Raw genomic sequence first — 6,477 nt, 5'->3', positions numbered from 1 at the left:
GAGAGGAGAGAGAGAGAAAGAATATACCATTTAGGTCACAAGCAAGACAACTGCACAAAATACTGGAATTTTTCTCTTCTCATGAGAAATTAACCCTTTCGTTACCAACCCGGCTGAAACCAGCTCTGGCTCTGAGTACAAATGTCTTGTTTTCATAAGTTTTGAATTAAAATCTTCCACCAAACCTTAGTCACAATTTATGTTCCTAACACTAGCTGAATGATAACTAAGTTATTTTACTAAATTCTTTGTTATATTTAAAGTAATTGAAAAAAACACAGAGCATCTCAAAATAAAAACAGTAACAAAAGGGTTAATGAACCAAACTCTTGTACAAACCCTCCTAATTTTTGCCAATGCAAACCACTAACAGTTTGCCCTGATTCTTGGTTGAACCACTGTCATTTTTCAGGCTATCATTTAAGCCCTTGTCAATTTTATAAATTTCTCAACAACTAACTTTTATACATCGGTGGTAAAGGTATCTTTTGATGTTATTTACCTCCAGGTCTAAATCTAACTTTTTTGTTACCATATTCTTACTAAAATATACCACCTTTGTTTCAATCAATTTTCAAAATAATGAAGAATTTAGTAAAACAACTGTTACTCTTAATTTGCATCTCCAAATATAAATTAACACGAAATATTGCTGATAGGCTTTAATTTAGATCACTTTAAATTAGAAAGCGTGTATCATAGAACCAAGGGAGGTTGAAAGTGAATTGGTCAAAATAAAAATAGAAACTAATTAAGATTCCTAGGAATAGTATCATTTATTTCAATTAATACATTTAGAATTATTAATCTAGATTATAATACTAATATAGAAGAGAGTTCTCCTAAAGATTTAGGAGTACATATGTTGTTGGCACTCCGTCGCTTATGATGTCGAGGGTTCCAGTTGATCCGATCAACGGAACAGCCTGCTTGTGAAATTAACGTGCAAGTGGCTGAGCACTCCACAGACATATGTACCCTTAACATAGTTCTCGGGGATATTCAGCGTGACATAGTGTGACAAGGCTGACCCTTTGAATTACAGGCACAACAGAAACAGGAAGAAAGAGTGAGAGAAAGCTGTGGTGAAAGAGTACAGCAGAGTTCGCCACCATCCCCTGCCAGAGCCTCGTGGAGCTTTAGGTGTTTTCGCACAATAAACACTCATAACGCCCGGTCTGGGAATCTAAACCGCGATCCTATGACCGCGAGTCTGCTACCCTAACCACTGGGCCATTGCGCCTCCTTAGGAGTACATATAGGACTATATCATCTATCATGTCCTTTCAGTATTTGAGATTATATGATGGGGGAAATTTTGTGGCTATTTCTTGCAAATTGAGAAATTCCTACATTTGATAATTTCAGTTCTAGGTTGGTGAGAAAAAGAAAAAAAAAATATGTTGAGATGTATATATTAGTGACAGAAGCAGTATTAATACTGGGAAGTAATATTTATTCCCACTTAAACATGGCGGTTTTATTTACCTCTCTGCTTCTGTTGCTAATATATATATTTTTCAACCAGCTCACTAGCTAATCGCAACATCAATACTTGTTCAGCACTGATTTTCTGTTTATTGCTGGCAGAGAGGTGAGTCATTGCAATTTCTAGCAGTCAAGTGTCCATCACCAATGAGACCAAGGAAGGTTGAAATCACATGATCTGGTGGTCTCAGCACTGAAGTTGATGGGGATTTATCTCTCCACTAGTGATGTAAACAAGCGTGTACACTTTACACCAAAAGCCAATATGAGAGTTTCTCTCATGGTATCTACCGCAGTAAAGTTTGTTGTAACAGAGCATCAGCATTTAAGTGGGAATAAATATGTTTTTATTACCATATTTCTACTGAAATAAAGTGCCCTTCTTTCTATCAATTTAGAAAATAATGGAGAATTTAATAAAATAACTTAGTCATAATTAAGGTGATATTTGGAACATATTTATTTGACATTTTGGCATAAAGCAAGCAATTTTAGGGGAGGGGTAAAGTCAATTATGCCAACCCAGTACTCAAATGGTACTTGAAAGGATGAAAGGCAAAGTCAACTTCATTAGAATGTGAACTCAGAGTGTAGAGATGGGCAAAATGCTGCTGAGCATTTTGTCCAGTGTAGTAATGATTCTGCCAGCTCGCTGCCTTATTTGGAACATATATTCACATGGAATTTTGATGGAAAGTTTCAATTTAGATCACTTTAGAACAGGACGTTGGTATCATAGAACTAAAGAAAATCTCAGGCAAATTGATATCAAAAAGATTAATGGTTTCTAATTTAGGTACACAATTAGTAATTTTGAGGGGAGGGACATTAGTTGATACCATTAACCTCAGTACTAGTACTTTATTTTATCAACTCTGAAAAGATGACATACAAGGTTGATCCCAGTTGGATATTGCAAGGCATTCTTTCCAACATTCAAGTGATTCCACTAGTTTGCCACCTTTAAGAGGATATTAAATGGAAACAGTTCAGTGATTCACAGACTTCAATTTAATCATAGACAAAATGGTCTCTAGGTGACAGACCATGTGAAGTGAGAATTCTAGAATTCATCTTTACTGCCTCTTAGGAGATTGGAGGGAGAGTATAGAGTTGGAGAGCAACCGTTCATATAGAGCATTATGCCTCTTTTGCTTTTTCAGAGGTAGAAAGGTAATAGCTATGATTGTTTAGCAGGATCTCCAAGACTGGTGGAGAGAGAGGTAGAATGAAAATATGATTCATTGGTTGTCTGCAGCTAGGAGGGCGTAGAATATCCAAGAAAAAGATTCAAAGCATCCTCAAACTTGACATCTAGTTTGAATACTTGCAACAGCATTAACAGGAGTGGCTAAGTGGTAAGTAGCTTGCTTACGAACCACATGGTTCCGGGTTCAGTCCCACTGCATGGCACCTTGGGTAAGTGTCTTCTACTATAGCCTCGGGCCAACCAAAGCCTTGTGAGTGGATTTGGTAGATGGAAACTGAAAGAAGCCTGTCGTATATATATATGTATGCGCATGTATATGTTTGTGTGTATGCGTTTGTTCCTCCAACATCGCTTGACAACCGATGCTGGTGTGTTTGCATCCCCGTAACTTAGCAGTTCGGCAAAACAGACCGATAGAATAAGTACTAGGCTTACAATAAAACAGCATCAGAACCCCAGGAGTTTATTATGGTTACTGCCTGCCATGAGATAAAGTACCACACATTCTTTATCACTTGAATTCTGCAAGAGAACCCCCTAGCAAGGGCAGTGAGCCCCTTTGGACCACTTTTAAAGTTCATATTATGGTCACAGCAAAGCATTTTAACTTCTGGAAATAACAGTCAATTTAAACGAAAGATGACGTATTAGTTACTCAAGTCCTACAAATGGAGTAGCGAATTTTTAAATCTCCCTGACTAAACTTTGGTTTGCTTAGTTAATTTTAGGATGATTGAATTTAATTTTGCACCCAGTTGTTTCCATGTAATTTCACCACAATCAAGTGTGGAATGGGGAGTTAATTTTTTTTTTTTCCTTGAGCTTTGGCATCCTTTCACGCTCCTAACCAAGAAAGCACAATTTAACCCAGGTGTAAATTTTAACACTTACTGTATGTGGATTGTTAATTACCCCACAGAATTTCTTAACTCCCTTAGACCCTCCTGGATTGCCACCACACTTATTGCTCCTCAGGAATTTGGAACGAGTCTGGTCATCCAAAAGGTGATGCCTCATGTTATTGAGGCAACAATATTTACAGGATGTGGTAAGTGGGATACTGTCTTCATACCAAGAATACCTCTCATTCCATTCTGTAAAGACATTTCTTTCACATTCAGAGGGCTGCAATTCCCTCTCCAGCTCAGTTTCACCATGTCGATTAACAAATCACAGGGTCAGGTGCTGACAGTTGTAAGGTTTAATTTAGAAGAACCATGCTTCTCCCATGGTCAACTATATGTTGGCAGCTCTCGAGTTTAAGAGTGAACAATCCAAGGCCCTCTTCAGGGCCACCAAGTTTAAATTGTTACCATCGGATTCATCTTTGCTGGCAGCACTGCCACTGAGATAATTCAAAGTGAACATTAAAAGGTTCTCTTCAGGACCACCAACTATAAATTATCACTGGATTTGTCTTTGCTGGCAGCACTGCTGCTGAGACTTTTAAGAGAGAATGATCCAAGGCTCTCTTCAGGACCAGCAAGATTAAATTGTTACCCTCGGATTCATCTTTGCTATCAGCACCGCAGTAGAGATATTTCATAGTGAACGTTCAAAGGTCCTCTTTAGGGACAAAACATGTAAATTGTTACCTCTACAGTCATGTTTGACGGAAGTCTTTTGGTTCATTTGAATGACTACTCTATTGAGAGTTATGCCAGGCAATGCTGGGTACCTCTGCTAATTTTGGTCTAAAAAAAAAAAAAAAATCGATTTGCATGCCAGAAAATATGATAATCGATTTCTGAAGATGGTTTAATAAATCTTGTCAGACTGACAGCTTATTTTTTCTGTCCACAGAGAGTCAAGATTGTGGATTAAACATGTTTTCCACAGTGATGTTAATGATGTTGATGCTTTATCTATCAATAATACCCATGTATCTATACTATATATAGAGAGAGACAGACAGACAGACAGAAGTGAGAAAAATATATACATACACACACACACACACACACATATATATATATAATATTTTACTTGTTTCAATCATTGTACTTGCAGTCATGCTGAAGCACTGCCTTGAAATATATATAAATAAAACAAATTTGGATAGTATGAGAAGAAATGAAGTAGCAAATAATTATCTGTACCTAGAGGCTAAGAAGAAAGCTAAACATAGGTTCACCGAACTAGAAGACAGCCAAACAGAATATATTTGTCATTAGGATAGAATGTTTCAAATTACAATAAAATGTGTCAGCACTAATCAGCTTGTCATTGGAATGAAGTGTGTCTGAAATGTCAAAGACACACCTGTTACCAAAATGATAACAAGAATGAAATACGGAAATTTTACAATGACAACGCAATGCTCAAGGGTGTCCAGCTGAAATAAGAGAGACAGGGAGTAGAACAATTAGAGATAGTTAAAGCTATCTGAGTTGATATTAGAAAGTAGCCATTAGGTTGCCTGTTGTTACCGTTTCTCTCTTGAAATACGCCTGTATTTCAATTAATTTTGAATATAGTGAAGTCTGTAGTAAAATAACTTTTGTCTTTATTAAACCAATGTTTGGAAGATAAATTAACATAAAATTTTAATTTTGATCACATTAAGCAGGAAGTTTGTACCATAAACCTAGGGACAGTCTTAGGTGAACTGGTATCAAAACAGTTAAAATGATGTTGAAAAGATTTGTTAATAAACAATACAGTATAAATTGTCAACCGTGGAGGCGCAATGGTTAGGATCGCGGTTTCGATTCCCAGACCAGGCGTTGTGAGTGTTTATTGAGCGAAAACACCTAAAAGCTCCACGAGGCTCCGGCAGGTGATTGTGGCGAACCCTGCTGTACTCTTTCACCACAACTTTCTCTCACTCTTACTTCCTGTTTCTGTTGTGCCTGTAATTCAAAGGGTCAGCCTTGTCACACTGTGTCACGCTGAATATCCCCGAGAACTACGTTAAGGGTACACGTGTCCGTGGAGTACTCAACCACTTGCATGTTAATTTCATGAGCAGGCTGTTCCGTTGATCGAATCAACTGGAACCCTCGACGTCGTAAGCGACGGAGTGCCAACAACAACAACAAATTGTCAACCGTTACAAAAGTAATGAAGTAAAGAAGGGAAAGTACAAGTTTAACTAATGGTTAAGGTTTTGAAGGAAGTTGACAAAGTTATAACAGAGATGCATCGAGTTGAGAGGAATGTGGTATAGTTTGGATTTGAACCAGAACCCAAAACAGATATTACATTCAGGTAGGAGAGAAATCCACAAGACATGAGAATGATACGGAGTCCAATCGCCAAACAGAAATGACAGTTTATATCATGAACCAGCTTAATTTTTTTAAAGTCAAATTATCATTCATTGGAATGACATTAGAAAAGTTATAAATATGGTTAGTGTGTGTGTGTATATAGGCAGCTAAATGAATCGGTGTCAGGAAGGACATCCAGGCATAAAATACTGCCTCAAAATGTTTTGTCCTGTGCTGTTATAGAAAACCTTTGCACTGAGAATCAGAGACATGTAAATAATAAAATAAAATTTCATGCCACACACACACACACACACACACACACACATACAGACACACACATGGGTGGACATGGATGCATACACATATGGAAATATACACTTGCTCAAGCTATCGAGATATGCATACACGTCTGTACTTGTGTGCGCGCTCGCGCACACACACTGGAAAATGCATTTCTGCCAAATGTCATTTAAAAGACGCATTTTAAAGTGAGTCATGAGGAAACAAAGTCAGAGAGAGAGAGAGAGAGAGAGAGAGAGAGAGAGAGAGAGAGAGAGAGAGAGA

General features: G+C 37.5%; 1 protein-coding gene across 4 annotated transcripts in view; it reads right to left on the bottom strand.

Annotated features, from left to right (window-relative positions):
• Nucleotides 1-6,477, bottom strand: part of LOC106871484 (uncharacterized) — a 167,078-nt gene that overhangs the window by 157,429 nt on the left and 3,172 nt on the right. The window lies entirely within an intron of this gene.

This window comes from Octopus bimaculoides, chromosome 6 (assembly GCF_001194135.2).
Source record: "Octopus bimaculoides isolate UCB-OBI-ISO-001 chromosome 6, ASM119413v2, whole genome shotgun sequence".
Lineage (NCBI taxonomy): Eukaryota > Metazoa > Mollusca > Cephalopoda > Octopoda > Octopodidae > Octopus > Octopus bimaculoides.
The sequence above is the reverse complement of the archived record's forward strand: the minus strand, read 5'-3'. Positions and strand labels throughout refer to the sequence as shown.